Consider the following 18,567-nt stretch of genomic DNA (forward strand, 5'->3'; position numbering starts at 1 on the left):
GATTTTGTTTCATGGATATAACCCACAATTATTTTTTCTTCGGGTATGTACCTTTATATGAAATGATGAGAGTATATTAAAGGTTAAAAAAACAAAATATAAATAGATTGGTAATCCCCTCCTTAGAACTAAGAAGCCAAAAAAGTTTGAGAAATATTTATTTCCAAAAAAAATAGATGTATTTCATAATGATAATGACTTTAATAAAACTGTCTTAGGTGATGACGTAATACAATTATTCTTGCAATTCTGTTATTTTGAATTGAAGAAATAATAAATAGTCAAGTATTTTTTGTTGATTCAGTTGTTGTTAATATTTGAAACTATGACATAAAATTAAGACATTGTGACAATGCCGGTCCTAAAGGAGCCCCGATTATTAAGAAAAAGGGAAATGGGAAGTTAAAAGACATATCTGATAACTCAAAATTGTCTTAATTTAACTTCAAGCCATCAAGTGCTGACTTTCAAAGAAGTCCTCTCTAAATTTTCTGTTTCTTTCTGAAGAAGCCATAGAACATATAGTGAAACCAGAAGCGTTGCAATTCAAAAAGGTAACCATGGCTTTTCAATAAATTCAACCGAAGTGAGATGTTTCTATGGAATATTGATAGTGTAGGTTATTGTTCCGTGCCAAGTCGCCGACAATTCTGGTAATTGCAGTACATAATGAGGCAATTGCAACATATATGAAGCGAGATCGTTTTGATAAAATTATGAAGTATTTTCTTTCAAAAGACATACTATTCTAAACATCAAACGACAAATTTGCAAAGATTCAGCCCTTATTTGACTACTTAATGTATACACAAATTTATCTATATTGGAGAGCGTTAGGTCCAACTAATCTATCAATTGACGAAACTATATTCCTTTTTTGACGTCCCCCATCAAAGCAATTCATCAGAAGCAAGCCCATCTGGTGGGAATACAAGGCTATGGTTGTTACTGATCCAAAGGGATATATATGCCTTTGATGTATCATTATACCAAGGAAACATTGAGTGTAAAACAAAAGATACAATTTAATTTAATAGGAAGAGTTATTCTTCAAACTTTTGAAAAATTCAAGAAACACACCCTTATAAAAAGTTTTAATTGTATTTTGATAATTTTTTCACTTCGATAAAACTTTTGGAAAAATCAAAAATATGGGTCATGATAATACTGTAACAATAAAAAAATAGAATAGATAAGTGCGTATTTATCAGTATAGAGGCAGTCAAAAAGTCACTTAGGGGGAACGAAGAATATTTTAAAGACGCAAATTCAAATATAGTTGTTATAAAGTGGAATGACAATAATACTGTTACCACTGGATCGAATAAATATGGTTTATTAAAACTAAGGAAGACCGAGCATTTACATCAAAAATATTATCAAGAATATCACACAAAATAATTTATACCATTTATATTATACTGTTTTAAAATAATTGTTACTAAATTTATTCTTCTATATATATTTGCAAAAAAAAAAAAAAAAAACTGTAACTACATACTCTTATGATTTTTGATTTTATGATCTTTGCGAGGACGCAACACAAAAAATGATAGATATGTCAATGTTTACGTGTTGCAAAACTTGTTTTTCCTTTATATAATTTGCAAATTATGTAAATTAGGATTTATTTTTACCATTTTAGCACTCGTTATGACACTTTTATTGATATACTCGAATTTCAGATCAAAATTAGAAAAAAATATTTATTTAGGCGTACATGGGTTTTACGTATACAAAAAGTTAAGATATGAACAGTTTTATATTTAATTTTAAATATCAAATCATTTTTAGCTCTTGAATAGATTAAAGTTGCAGATCTAAATAGAAGTTGGACTATTAAACCAAGTCTTACTTGTCATTTTAGTAACAAAATTCTATATTTGTGTGATTTTGTAAGAAGGTACAATTAAAAAAACAACAACTTTTGATAACAGTTCCGAATTTATGACATTGCTTTAATCTAGTCAAAATATGAGGAATCCGTAAAATAATTGCTAGAATTACGAACCATTGGATATATTTCAATTAATTATTCAACAAATATTTATACAAACTTGGTCTTCTTTTAAAAAAGAATATCCACAAAATAACAAAGTCCTGCAAAAATTAATAAGTAAAACCTGAACTGGTATATCTTGTCCAATATTTCATACATATTTTAATTTTGATCCCTCTTAATAGTTAATAAGATTGTTTTGATATCTAACCTTTGGCACAGAATCGTTAGATTTGACATAATTTTAAACCAATTTTTTTTATAATTGCTGTAAAAGAATTTGTCTATAACATGTAAAGGAATTATCCATAGATTTAACAAAATTGGAAAATGAAAAAACGGGGTTTGTTTTGAAAATAGCCCACTATCATAAAAAATAGAGATGAAACTATCTGGAAGTTCCAATAACAAAATCCACATATCTCATTTTTTTAAACGAAAATACAATTTGGTGCAGTTTGGGTTTATATATATTGCAGTATGACACAATTTTCCTTTTTCACAAGGTGGCATCTGTAAATTTTAGCGTGCTTACGATATTTGGCATTCATGACTTTTTTAAAGAAAAGTTCATTCCTTTATTTTTTTTCTTTCTTAAATTATCTTTTTTATACTTTTTAAAAAAAATCTATTTGGATTATTTGTTTGCCGCCCTATAAAATATTCTTCATCGAGGGCCATTTTGCCCTTCTGCAAATTTGCCTCTGATATTATGTATTTATCTGGTTATTAAACTCCTAATCAGACCATTTTTGAAGAAGGTTAAATAGATTCTCAATTATTTTTAACTTTAAAAATGTGTGTTCATTAGGTATAAATTCAAATTTCATATGAGTTTCTAAAGAAGTTACATAATCATATATCAACATCAAGCTTTCTACTTTCAAACATTTGCCTCTTTCTTCTTTCTCTCTTGTATGTATATACGTAACAAACCATTAGGATTAATAGTATGAGACAATATTCATAGTAGATCCTTCTTCCCTTCCTTTCCTTCCCTCCATATTCAGCTCCCTCTTTATTCGGTTAGTTTATCTCACTATACTACAGCAGTTATTTTATGTGTTTTCTCGATATCACATCCTAAAATTCTGCTGAAGTACGCATAACTCAAATAACGAAGCCATTCATCCTTTTGTGGAGAGCCTTTAATTTTAAATACTTTTTTAAAATTATAAGTCATCATCATCATTATGTCGAAAGGGGAGTCCGAGGAAACGGATGGGATTGTTCAAGGCTGTTTTCCCATTTCAATTAAAAGTAGTAGCAGGGAATCTACTGAACACACAAATAGCCCCAAGAAAATAAATCAGTCTTCATATTCTTTCAAAACATCACCCCATCATCCTAAAAAATATTTTGTTCATTGGTTTCGAAAAGGACTCAGACTGTCAGATAATCCTGTTCTTCTTAGAGGGGTTTGAAAAGCGAGTTCATGTCGTTGAATTTTCATTTTGGATCCCTATGTTGCGGGAAAGTCGAATGTGGGAGAAAACCAATGGAGGTAAGGATGAATTAATTTGAAATTGGGTTTGACAAAATATACGATTAATTAATTACTGCTATGTCGAATTTTATTAATTTCTAGATACAAATGGTAGGAAAAGGATCATTAAATTGTTTGATCTTGAATAGTAATTAGAAATTTACGAATTTTTATATTGAATAGCTCAAATCAATAAGAAAATTTATAAGACACGACATTGTTTCATAGTTCCATTCCACTTTACCGATTCAAAATAAGAATTTATAAATAAAAAAATTCATATAACGTTGGTTTCATGAGATTTATGTTTTTTATTATTTTAATACATATTTTAAAACTATTTTATTAAGTCGGAAACTGGTATATGCAAATAAATTATAAAATAGACAAATCGATAAATTTTTGCGGTGGGTTTTCACTGGGTGTCTTTGAATTCCCCAATTAAAAAAAATGAGTTTATTCTCTTATTGGCCGAGTGTTTCTTCAACGTAAGTTTTTAATTAATCTAAATTATTATATATCTATTTTTCTTGCCGATTTTCTAATATTCCGAGAGTTTTTTTCTATTTTTTAAAAAAATATTTTTAATTGTTTTGGATCTTTCTGATTTAGGTTTTGTGGAAAAAATAGAAATGATTCCATTAAAATTACATTGGATATTTTATTTTAAACGAAAAGACGCGAAAGAGGAAAAAAAATATATGCACATAGTAAATAATGACATCCAACTCTCTATTTATTTTGTTAGAAATTCGCAAATTATTCATTGACTTATCAAATTATGCTGGTTAAAAAAAGAAACTTATTTAGCTTAAATAATACAAATATTTAGAAACATACAAATATGAATATTTATAATATTATAAATGTGACGTTGATATTTGCTTGTATTACAGTCTCAAAAAACATTTTTGTCAAAAAAAAGGTAAAAAAACAAAGTTCAAAATTGCTTAAATTATAAATATGTGCATATCCCTTGGTTTGAAATATTGTTTGTAGATACATTATTTGAAAAATGATAAATAATAGTACGAATTCTGTGTTGAGGTGATAAAAAAGCTTCTAGTAAGATTTCAATTTGGGATGGGAAAGAAAAGTAAAGGATAATTAATGCTGATTATATGTAAATGTGGTCTTATTTATTAAATGTGAGAGTATCCAATTATGTGATAATGTAATGTTACGAGAAAAAAAAAAGTTTAATTTTTTTAAGAGTTAATCTTCATTGACCAATGATTGTACCAAAATTGACTTTATGTTTTCTATAAGCCTACATATTAATAAGGTTTTAGAGTTTAAGACAGTGGTTTAGTTAATTAGCTATTTTTTTGCTATTAAAAAATCATTCCAGATTTATAATGAACGCCTCAAGGAGTACTCTTAGTATCATTTATAAAATAAATAAGATTTAATTGACTAGTTTAATCCATGTTTTAACTGATTATACTCTATTTGAAGCATAATCTCCATGAATAGGTAAAGTAGGTAGCTTTAACATACATTTTGTTCATAAGGTTTTTACTCACATAACCTGACAAATTACTTTCAGAAATAATTAGTATTGATATGTTGATAATGTGTTGTGTATGCAATCTAATATTGAGTTTTTTTACAAAAAAATTATACTTATTTTTCCAACATTATCACATAATTTGTATTTGCATTCTCTTTATTTACTTTTACCTCAAAAAATATACAAAAGGGATAAAGAAATATCTGATAGTCAATGAGTACAACTGTAAATAGATTTAAAGAGTAGAAATGATTTTCTAAGAGCTAAAAAAACTATCTTTTTATTCTAATTTATAGAAATATAATACTAAGAGTCTATATTTTTTGATGAAAAACCTTTCACTAATCGATTTAAAAAAAATTCCTACGCTTATTTGAGTATCTCCATTTGTTATAATTATACTTAAATCATAATTGACTATACAATAGAGAATGTTGATATTTATTCAAAGAAGAATTTGAATTTATACAACCAAAATTGTCGGTCTATTAAAGCCCTAATCTACTACAAAAAAAAAAAAAGTACAACTTTGAAATATATCCTATTGCTGTTTTTAAAGGTAACCTTAATTGGCATTAAAGCTGTTTATACAATAGCCAAGTTACTAAATTTAGCTGCTTTTGGTAATACCAATTTAACATCATGGAATGAGCTCAAACTATATTCATTTATTTTTTTAGCGTTATATGCAAAATATTAACTTCAATCATTAAAAATATGTTTATGTATTATTTTCAAGTGAAGTTTTAAATATTTGTCGGTGTACTTGAAAATTAAAAAAAGTGATATCATAGTTTGATTAAGAAAACTATTGGCATTTATGTCTGTCAATATTACTTTGTTTAATCTTGATGGAAAACTTATTAAGAAGTGTATAGAGGCTTTTTATTTGAGGATCATAAGGTGGGTGGCGTTTTTGTTTGGTTTTTAATTGTTTATTTGCTCTCCCTTTTTCTTTGTCTTCTTCTTCTTTATTTTAATTCTTCAATGAAATTTTTTTCCATATTTGTGCATCAATTAATATACGATATGGATTATCACTAAAGCTCACCTTTTTTTATTTAATTACTAAAAATTTATTGTTTATAACTGTTGTGATGCTTTGAACTTCTAATAATACCATTAGTTAATTACAAGTTTAAGTAAAGAAGCATGTTTTGGAACTACAGCAAGCCTTCAGGAGTCCTTTTTTTCTTCCCCAAACCACAAGGCGAAAAATTAATTCATTTTCCTCGTATGGGATTCAAGATGTCAAATTTTGCAAACGAAACAGCAAATGTATTTCCTCTAGTGTGGAGGAGGATACCCTCGTCGGTTTGGAAGGACTCTTATTAGATGAATATAAAAAACACAAAATTGATGCCTCATTGGTTAGAATGGACCCTTCTGCTGACTTCAGGATTAATAGGACACGAGTTTTATTACTTTATATAAAACGAGGGATTGAGCACAGAATATACTAGTCACTACATTATATATCTACGATTTCTTCAATATCAAGCATGCTTAAGTTTTCGAGGAAAAGTTATAACATATAACTATGAGTATAAGTTTACTGCTAGGAGTTGAAATTTTTTGAGATAATTAGTGAGATCTTCCATCTAGCCTATGTTGTTGACACGCCAGACATTGTGAATTAGATATTCATTTTGGAACTTGTTGAAAGGTATACTGCTTCCTCTGTAGCTTATCTTCACATTGTATAAACGATAATACATATTTAGATTTCCTGTTACGAAGGAAATTGATTATATGCTGGAGATATGGGTGAATAATTAACAGAACTTGAAAAGAAAGAAACTGAACATGATACCATAGAATAACTTTAGCCCAATGACTAATACGTCCAACAAACCAATTTTTATAGAACTTCAAAATCTAATAAGACGAGATTTACACCCTTTAAGAGTAATCTAATCATCAATCATCCGAAGATATTATTCAACTTCCCATGCAAGGATATAAAAAGAATATACATATGTTTATTTACATATTTATAAAGTGTTAATTCAATGTTTTAGATACTTCAAGTTTTTTAAGCTAGCCAACATATAAATTTGAAGAAAACAGCAAAATTCGTTTATCTTTTCTGTTGAACTTGGTAAGTGCAAAATCTATTGGTATCATAATGGGTTTATAATTTTTGGAAAGGATTTTGAAGTATTACAACATAGTACTGGTACAAAAAGATCATCGAACACTTAAAAAAACACATCCAAGTTATCACCCAAACCTATCCATACACGTTTTTGTTCTATTTAAGGTCCACATTTGCACCTTAAAATAGGTCGTCTTTCTAATAAAGACCCAAGATCAACCATGGGTAACATATGCAATTATTGCATCGAAACGTAGGAATGTCCTGAGAGACACAGTAGAACTTGTAATTTTAAATATCTAGTATAATTGTCTTTTTTCTCGTCCTCCATGATCAAAAAGGCTCTCCTTTTCGACAAGATATTATAGATAATGTTTATAGAAAGAATATAAGATGATTATTTATTTCATCAACGGAAAAAAATCAATGGTTTCCATAAAGATTAAAGTGGTGGAAAATCTTGATTTATTAATCTTTTTTTTTACTATTACTGCCTGTAATACCCTTAATGGATTTAAAAATGAAACTAAAATGTCAGATTGGCCTTCCCTATTTAGCAGGATATTTGATTTTGTCCTAATTTCTTAACCAACATAGAAGCAGATCCCAAATTAACCCACAAAAAATTCATGTTAATGGTCAGCTCTTAGTGATTAAATTTTGCGAGGTAAGGCAAAAATGCTATCAGTACTTTAGCTTTAGACATGTTACGAATAATTATAGTGCAAGGAAGGTTCAAGAGTGTATATATAAGAAAATATTAACAAATAAAATAATAGAGATTCTTGATTCCTCAACTGTCCGTTATCAAAATAATGTCATAATGCTAGTAAAATGTTATAAATACAGTATCACTGAAAATGGGACAATTTGGATTCCTCCTTTAAATAGTGTGGGGATTAGAGATACCATAGAACGAACTAATATTGAAAGTTACTATCTATAATCTATGGAAAAAACACAAAAGCTGACGGATGGCCATAATAGTTATGAAAAAAAAATATATATATATATAATTTGTGTATTGAAATGAACATTAATGACCAAATAATAGCCCATATAAATAACACCACAGTTTTGTTGGTAAATGAAAGTGTCGTATATTCTACTGTTGAAATACTAAAACTATCAGATAGCAAATGAGCTTATGGAAAGCATCGCTAAGATACGTCTGAAACTAGATAGTGGAGATAATACAAAAAAAAGTTAGTACTCTAAAATCACAACAACTCACAAATAAAATATGTGAATAATATCTTAATGGGAAGGTCTCCAAATAACTTCAACATTAAAAGGAGCATTGAGACAACAAGGGAAGTTGTTGAAAAACTTAATCATAAAATGGAGGAGATTTTATGAATAATAGATTAATCATCTCCAGAGATTAAAGCCGAAATGGATAAAACCATTCATGTAAGAATTAGATTAATAGAAATTCATGATAAAGTAAATTAATAGAAATTGTTAGTATAATATTATAGTTAGTATTTGAAATCAAACTTACACAATATGAAGTCAATCTAGTTAAGACAAAATATAAAGACTCATCCAGAATTCATATCAAACCGACCAATCAAATCAAAGACGAGATTAATTATTCCGACTTTTTTAAATAGTTAGAAACATTGAATAATTATGTAAAATTAACTCATTTAATGGGAAAAATCTCACTAAGAGCAAATATCAATATTATGGACATGTAACTCACCTGAATTCCTCACAAAAGTACGATATATTGTAGATATTCCTGCAAGCACAAATAAGACTCTAAGTGAAGTAACAGAAGATATTACTGAATACCTAAAAAGATAAATAACAGCAACTCGATATAAATTATTTGGAAGAAAACAAGGGTGTACGGAACCATTTAATGAATTATACTGTTGTTTGGAAATTTTAGTAGAAGAGGCAGACATTTTTGCATTGAATCGAGAAGATTGGTGCCTGCTTTATAATTTGTGGCATCATCGAAGACGAAGTACAACAAAAGTTGATAGAGAAGGCTCCATAGCTAAATTTAAAAGATACCCTCACGTTATGTAGAAACGGAAAAGAATAATCAAAATAGTCTAGATGGTACAGTGCCAAAGGCTGTCTACGCAAATACAAAGTCAAGCGGAGTAAATATAAACTGAAGAAGAGGTCATAGCCGTGAGAGATACTGGAACAAGAGTCAAGAAAGATTGTTTAGAAAGTGTAGTTTTCAATTTCCTAGCTAAGAATTGAAAACTTTTCATAATCAAAAAACGTCGAATCCACAAGATGCAGTAAGAGAAGCCATTATGCAAAAGTGTGCAGGTGTCTAAAAAGACAATTCTATATCGATCATCAACTCTATTCATAAATATGAATCGAATAAATTACCCCTCGATGTGTTGAATGTCCATGAAAATTATTTCAAAAATGTAATAGCTACTTTTGCCTGTGGTGCAATGGTATCCATCGCTGAAACAAGCATATTAAAGGATATCGAAGATTAAAATCATTGGTATTCATGGATCAAAATTATAAGATGTTATTGATTTGAAATTGAAGTTGGGAAATGAAATAGTTTACATTGTAAAAAATATTCCTCAAAACGAGTTATTAATCTCACAAAACGCTTACATCAAGTTGGAGATTTTACACCATGATTTTCCTCGTCCATTAAAAGAGGAGTGGATTGATCAATCTTTGGTTACTGAACACAGTATGAAAAATATGAAGAATCTCCTTGATAAATGTACGTATAAAACTAAAAATTTAGAGATGGATTACTAAAATATAGAAATACACTGTGTGAGTGTGGATATTCACCTAATCAAATAGTTCATTGTTAAAATCTACGATGAAAAGTCTTAACTCATAAAAGAAAGAAAAAAAACCATAAAATATATATTAAAAAGACGGTGGAAGATACAAGTATGAAATCAAAATTATGTTACGACATCCTTCCCAATAATTTAGTTGAATTAGTAATAGGAAGTCGAATTCGGGTACAAAGTTCAATTTTAAAGTTATGGAACAAATTTGGAAAAGTAATTTCATGGAATCACAGAACATATATAATTTATTTGGAAAACGGAACCGTATATTTTGGAAGAATAGAAGGTTTTTAAGAGTCGTCAGCCAAAGTGAAAACACGATAGAGACGACTTTGAATATACTAAATAGAAAAATAAATATCGATATCAACACAATGAAAAGTTTAGCGTTTAGAATATAGCTTTAACTTAAATTATTTAAATATTTACACATGAAGGAAGAAAGATTGTTGCATATTATTATTAAATAATTTACCTATAAATAACTATATAATTAATGTATATTATATTTTGTAAAATTGTGAAGGTAGAATATATTGTCAGTGAATTAAAAACGTCATACCCATAGCTACACTACTTAATAAGTTCAGGGTGATTTTTGAAAATATTATTATTTTTTTGTAGAAAACGATAAAAATATCATAAAAAATGATTATAAAAACATAATGGCTAATTCGTCAATTTAGAAGAAAAAAATTAAAAGAATTTATTCAATATTTCCATTATTCTGTCACTAACGTAATAGCAGAATGGAAATGCTCTGAATATTACGATATCTACTTTATGCAGATTAAGGTTAAATGCAAGTTTGGTTAATCCTAGGTCAAAGGCATCTTTAAAATCAATTTTTAAAATATTTGAATAATGAATGATCTTTTTCACAAGCCATCCAGTAAACCTGAATTAAGTAACTCATTTATTGAAATTATTTCAATGAAGTACGAGTTCCTTAGAAAAGATTATTACCAATTAACAGTAGATGATGTTGACTGAAGTGCAAAAGCTGCATGGTGAGATGATTTGAAGTACTTAGATTAATTCTTATAGGCCTATTGTCATTATAAAAGAAATTCTTCTTGTTCTCAAATCAAGTGGAAAATGCTTCTGAACTTACGTAAGACACGATGGAATTCACATGAAATATATGCTGAATATAAATCTTGGTTACAGAATGTAATTTCATCTCTAGTTCTTTGGCTGACAATCAGTTTTAGACTCGAAATTATAATAAACAACTTTTATGGAATTTTTGATCTCACATTGCCAGATTATATGTGATATAGCCATAAAGAGCCTGAAAACCAATTTGCAATCAATGAATGACACTCCCAGATTTAACCAAAATGTAGAAAAGGCTATGAAATTTATGGAAGAGATACATCAAAGTTCAAAAACTTAAGAATGTTTAAATTTGAAGTTCATAAGAAAAAATAACTGAAATAATATAACTTTTGTAGGTCAAAATCATTTATTTCTATTATTTTATTTAAAAATCATTCAATTATAAAAATAAAGCTATACACTCGTATTTAAGTAAATATTTAAAAATTTCAAATTTATAAAAACTTTACATTGCGGAAATTACCCATACATCAGACAAGAAAAACGCCACCGCAGGCTTATTTTTAAAAATATGTGGTTCAACTCAAAAAAATTATGATCCTAAAATCTTACATGAAAACCTATCTCGTCCTTGAATGTGTAGATTAGCTCAGTTCGTCCAGTACCCTATTCCCTAGAAGGGATAAGAGTAGTAGAAAATAGGTGAAAAGTATGGCCAAAACTTAAGCTATTAGTATTATTCAGCCTAGCCTATAAAAACGGATCAGAATTGATTTTATACGTACTTTAATTATTTCCAGATACTCAAACAGATACGATTATACAATTATAGATTAGGATTAATGCTTTCCATTGGTATTTCCATGCCGTGACATGATATCCTCTACGGTCATTAATTGTTTTGCTGAATTATTGTTGCTGTTTGGAAAGTCATCCTACATTGACAGTGAGCAATAAACTTCGTGTATATCTAGAGATTGAAAATTACTTTACTAAAAAACAGAATATTAATTAGCTGAACAACTCTTCCTATCTGTTGGGCATTGTTCAAGAACATGTCGACAAACGAGCCTACTGCAATGTTAGCTCCCAAAAGCCTAGCACCACCAAGAACTACAGGAAGATCGAGCTGATAATGTAATCAAGGTTACAGCAAGATCAAAAAGATTTTTGAAGCTAAAGAGGGCACATCAAATTAATCAAAAACCAAGATCACTTGCAAAAACTTCATAAATTTTTATCAGAATTGATCAATAAGTACATTTTATAAATATTATAATTTGCTAAAAATAAATTCCCAATTGATCTACAAAACTTTGTATACATATTAAATTGTCAATTTCTTAATAATTATGAATATTTTCTCATTTATTAGAAAAGAGTGTCTCTTGATGAACCAATTATCATCTTCTAAAAAAAAAGTTCTAAAATAAGTTTTTGCTTGTGGTTAGTTCCTGCGTAACCATTAACATGTTTTTGTTAATTATTTATGCATTGACGTATGCTAAATTAAAAAACAATCATAGATTAAGAACCTATATGCTTAACTCAAAAAACTATTTCCGGTTTTTTATGTGTTCTTGTTCAACACGAGTTGTTACTCCGCCTTTAGAGTAAATTTATATTCATTATTGTACATTGCGCTTTGTCTCCAATACTCTGGAATTACTATGAGTTAATTAATTATTTATAATTTTTGTTTTTTCTGATTTTGGTTGGTGGGGAAAAAAACTGTATTTATTACTTTGGTAATTGCAATTGGATGTTTAAATTAAAAAAAAAAAAAGAAGGAGGATATGACCACTAAACCACTCAATAACTTAATGCTTATATTTTTGCTCGGTATTATAATCTAAAATAATCCTTTTCTGCAAAAAAAAATTAAGAATATACATAGGTTTTTTTTATCATTGATACGTAGTCTGAAGTGGTCTGTAAAAACAAATTCTAACCAAAATGGTTGTAATATAAATTTATGTAAATGAAAATCATTCTTAAATATTCATCTAATTATTGGAAGTTAAATAAACGGAGGATTTTAAGTATCCTTGACTGTAACATCTTGCTACAAAATTATGTTTGAGAAATGTTTCGGCATAGATTTTTTGGAATTGTATAACAAAAAGCTCATCAAAAGCTTTAAAAAAAAGACTAAAGCTATAATAAGGGATGTGAAAAGGATCCAAACCATTAAGATCGTATAATTAGGATTAATCATAACCAAACTTTTCAAATGACTACATATGGTTAAAAAAAGGGGCTGCAAAAAAAACCCAAAAAAAAACCTCTAACCCGAAAAATAACTTTCCAACCATGAATTCAATTTTTTTAACGATTTTCAAACTAATTAGATAAGTTAAAATCCTTTTAAACTTGAATCAATACCGTCATAATTAATTAATTAACTATAATTTTAAGGTCATCATAAATTTCTATAGTTTCAAAGTGTCAACTTATTGCAAAAAAAAAAAAAAATTCTTAGGGTGTCTACTAGAGTTTTAGGATAATCTGTTCATATGTTGTATATTGATTAAAAATGTATCTTTGAAAAATTTTAGTCTTCATAGCCCGTTTTTGTGATCTTTATGGCTATTTGAAAAGGATTTTCTTATACGAAATTCACTACGTGTTAAAAGATTGAAAGATTTCAATTTTGAAGTTTTCATGATGAATTTCAAAAGTTTTATTAAAGTTCATTTTCTCAAGAAATAAAGAAGAATATAATCCTGTTTCTTCTTTTGAAGAAAAAAAAATTGTAGCTCAACGAACCACATCAAAAACTCAAATGATCAGATCACTGTACTTACCTTCAAATCAAGTCAAATGAGATTTCGGGTAATATATAAATGGCAATGAAGTAATTTGTCATATCACCTCTGGCCTTACTGGTTATTTTGGCTTAGTAGTTACAACTCACTTATTGGTTCATCGAATACATAAAAAATTTCATTGACTATATAAATACTTAATATATATGTAGGGAAAAACAAAAAGAAAATTACAAGCAAAATTTGTTGTAAAAACTACATTTGACCACAAAATTTGCTCTGATTTAAAAAAATAATTCAAGAGTGTTTAGAATAATTATCAAAAGTTTTATAAAAATAGGGTTGACAGTTAATTAGATATGGTCATCCAATTTCTTTCAAAAGTATCCGTAATTATATTACGATAATTATTAGTTCAAATCCTTGTTCAGAGTAGAATTAATTGGAATCATAACATATTTAGAAATAATCCATCAATAAGAACTAAGAAGATTTAAAAATGATCAATAAATCATAATCAAATTCAGATATAATTACATTTTGAAATAAGACCAAAAGAGCATTTTCCTATTCTAGATCATTGTATTTATAAAAGTATGAGACATATTTATTTTTATGATGCATAAGTTAAATTGAAATATCCTTAAATTGTACTTCTGTAGTATTAAAATATGCAATGATTTTATTAAGTAGTGTTAATATTTTTCTATAAAAGAACAGTATACAAAATAATAAAATAGATATATATCAAAATTTTATTTACAGGATAATAGATAAAAATGGTGGAAGGACCCCTTCACTTATCGTCAGTTTGTCCATATTATATCCGTTTTAGATCTCCCAAAGTATCCAGTACCTGCTATAAGTTCGAACTTAGAAAGTGTCGTCACAACTCCCATTGGGCGTAATCATGATAAAAAATTTGGTCACTTTCTCTAAAGGAATTGGGTAAGTACTAGAATTTACTTATCTATCTACATGAAGATAATGAACTTATTTATATTTTCCTAAATTAGGTTTCGATAAAAATAAATCCATAGGTTCACTTATGTGGCAAGGCGGAGAGACAGAAGCTATTCGCCAGCTTCAACGTTACATTGAACATAAGGCTAATATATCATCGTTTGAAAAATTGAATGTAACTAGTCAGAGCTTGATTTCAAGCTCAACTGGCCTTAGTTGTTACTTAAGATTCGGATGCCACTCACCAAGGCTTTTGTATCATTCCATGCGGACCTTTTCAGAACAGTATGTTGATAGATTTATTAAAGTTAAATAGTGAATTTCTACTAGTTTATTTAAGATGAAGGATGAGGAGCCTCCTTTATCTTTATTTTGTCACTTATTGTGGAGATAATTTTTCTATGTGGCTGCGTTTCATAATCCTAATTTTGATACAATGATTTGAATAAAAATTATAGAATTTGAAGAATTAGTCACATAGAAAAACAGGGTTCACTTGAAATATGAAAGTAAAAGTTAATCTACATAAGTCGAATAATATTATAAAATGGCTAAACCAATTTTATTTTTAGGTTTTTGATGAACTCTTACTTGATGCAGACTACTGGGGCAATGCGTGAATGTGGATGTGGCTATCATATTATCCTTTCTTTCAACAATTTCTACATGTTTATTATCCTATCGAAGTTGGTCGTCAAATTGATCCTAATGGGGACTATATTCGGTAATCAATGATACAAACATTCATATGGTCACTTTTTATAAATGCATAATGAAAATTTAGCCAGAGCTTAATAATTATGAAAAAGTTTTATTTATATTTGAGATACACATTCACCATTAGTTGAGCAAGCATTTACAGCCATTAGTGTATTTAGCTATATTTGGTCATTTTTATAATGCTTTTAATCCCTAACTGCAAAATCTCATAATTGGCATAATATCTTATAAGTTTTTCGAAATGAAAGAGGTCACATTAACTTGTTTTAAATTTGTTGAAAATTAAATGATCTCCAAATCACTTTTTAATACTTTTTTTTTGTTTTGTTTTGACCATAGTTTGCAAATACTGAGTCTGTCCCAAAGCCTCTTTATAAAATTCTAATATATTTTTTAATTGATACATAAGAAAATATAAAAAATACTGATTAAGATCTGTAAGGGACTACTTCAGCAAAAATATAACAATGTAAATGATAAATTGTAGGCTGGATTCAATCGATTTTAACATGATTATGCTAATGACTTCAAAATAGTGAATTTTTGACAAACAATGGATATTTTTTCGTCAGATATGTTGTTGTTGTTTTTTTTATCCTTTTGATATAAATTTTTGGTACTGAATCTTAAAGAAATTGGCCCTTATGCCATTTTTCATTATTTAAATCTAATTTGTTCAACATACATTATCGTCCTTCGACGACAACTTTAAACTAATTATATTTATTTTTAAATTACTCTAAATAATATTTATTTCATTTGAATTATAACATTTTGGGTATTTTCAGTTCATTTAAACTCTTTTTCAAACTGATTCTCCATTTCTAGAGTTGATTTTTAACTTCATAAAGTTTATTTATTAAGTGAGACATTGATTTACATTTGTAAAATTTTGTATTAAAATTTCACAATTCTTAAATATAAAATAAATGGAGCCAAACATGTAATTTATAAATGTCTTATCTTTTTTATCAATTGAGAATTAAACTTGATAATAATTTTTATATAAGGATAACAATTTGATGTTAATCTGTAGTTAAATTTTAAAACGGCAACTTATTAAATTATTGAATCCACAGACGATACATTCCAATACTTAAAAATTATTTATTCATGAGCCTTGGAAAGCTCCAGAGGATATTCGACGCCAAGTAGGATGTGTTATTGGTGTTGATTATCCTGTACCCATAGTAAATCATGAAAAAATTCAACGACGTTCGATTGAGAGAAGTCTTTTAACAGCTATCTTCCTATAGAATGTTTAATTTACACAGTAAGTATTAAAAATAAGTATGATTTTTATGTTAATCTTTTATTGTTGTTTTTCGATCAAATAGATGCTCCTTTAGACTAAATTCCAGATTCAGAAGTACTCAAAAATCAACAGGCTTTTAAAAACAGACCAGATAACGTTCAAATCTTGATTGAAACTGAGAAGAAGTATGAATTTCAATCTCACGAAAATATGCAAGAGAAAGACATTCAGGATGATACATGAAATGAAAAAAATCTTATTTTTAAATTCAAGTACTGTGTTGATATTTTTATATATTTTTATTATATGTCTACAACTTTTGTTTTTCTAATTTCTATGTATTAAAATTTTATCTCTATTTCTTCACATAATGTTATTGTTATATTTACAATTTATGTCCAAAAACTTGTTAAAAATAAAAATAAATAATGTTTTATACGTGAATGCTGTATTACAAAAAAATTAATTCTCAACACATATCATATATAATTCGGTTATGCATATATACTTACTACAATTAAAAATGTATTTGTTATATTTTTTCCAAAAAAAATAAATAGATATATTCCTCTCAGTTAGGATAACCTGTAATGAAATGACTCCTAATTGTATATTTTTTAGTTCTAGTGTAAAATTTAAGCCTTTGTTTGTAAATATCTATTTCCTAACACATTCATTGAAATCGGTAATTTCCAAACCCAAAAATAAAACATATTTAATTAAATAGTAAGCAGTTGAATGATAATAGTAATTACATTATTTAAATTTTGCATAATTCTTCCATCTATTCCAACCATTTTACAAGCGTTAATATCAGTTTAAATCTGAAAAATATTTGATTCAGTACATTCATCAAGAAAAAAATATACTTTTATTTTAAAATACTCTGAACAAGTTTGTAGTTTTAACAGGATATACAGGGTCGTTCAGTTAAATTATAACCTCCTTCAATTGCATTTCGATCAAAAAGGTAGTAGAGCTTTTAAATTTTTTCTACAAGTACTAATACTACCAAGGAGAAACTTCAATCAATCTGCAACCATGTTCACTAAACACGGGCCTAAAGTATTTGAAATCCTTGATCACGTCCGTGGGGTGAACTTCTCCAGGTACTTGATAATGAAGGCATTCAAAGAGTCGATGCTGTTGTGTGAATTAGCAGAGACCTTACTCTCTAACTAATCCTAAATAATTAATCCATGGGTTTGATAAAAGGGGAGTTAGAGAGCCAGGTTTGGGGATCCCAAAATCGCATTTTCTCATCTTTTAACAAGTTTTGGGTATTGCAGGCCTTGTGATAGAGGACCAAGTTTTATTGAAACAGGAACTTGACTCCATTGGGCTCAGATTTGAACCAAGGCAGAACTTAGTAAAACATGACTTCAGAGTATCTGCCGGCACCTACCCTCTCCTTTGGCTCAAAGAAGATGAGGGAATGACACTGATGTTGCTCTCAATGACTCCCAAGAGTCATGATATTGGTCGAAAACTTGGTTTTAAAGATATGGAGGACCTTAGTTCTCTCTTTAGCCAACTATTTGTCGTTCTGGATGTTGTGGGATTGGTTGTTCCCCACTCGAATAAAGGATAATTCAGTTACCATGGGACTTCAAACTGTATAACAATTTTCTTCTGTATAAAACCTGAGTAGCCTTCATTTTGTCTGTAAGGATATGTATTTCGTAGAAGTGATATTTTTTCATCCTCAGGTTAGTCTTTATGGCCCTGGAGATTGTTGCTCGGATTACTTTGCGTTTTTTGTAAAGAGGGTTAATCGGAGTGAGAGGAGATATCTTCATGTACCAGGCCTACAAGGCTCTGGGAATGTGTTTTTATCACTCCAGACTTGTAGGATTATCTTTTGTTTGTCTCGTCTTTCTACTGTACTCTTTGGATGCC

General features: G+C 28.3%; 1 pseudogene; it reads left to right on the plus strand.

Moving 5' to 3' along the window:
* Window positions 1–1,521: 1,521 nt before the first annotated feature.
* On the plus strand, window positions 1,522–17,112 carry LOC121116608 (cryptochrome-1-like; annotated as a pseudogene).
* The last annotated feature ends 1,455 nt before the right edge of the window (window positions 17,113–18,567 follow it).

Source organism: Lepeophtheirus salmonis, chromosome 4 (genome assembly GCF_016086655.4).
Source record: "Lepeophtheirus salmonis chromosome 4, UVic_Lsal_1.4, whole genome shotgun sequence".
In the NCBI taxonomy this organism is placed as follows: domain Eukaryota; kingdom Metazoa; phylum Arthropoda; class Copepoda; order Siphonostomatoida; family Caligidae; genus Lepeophtheirus; species Lepeophtheirus salmonis.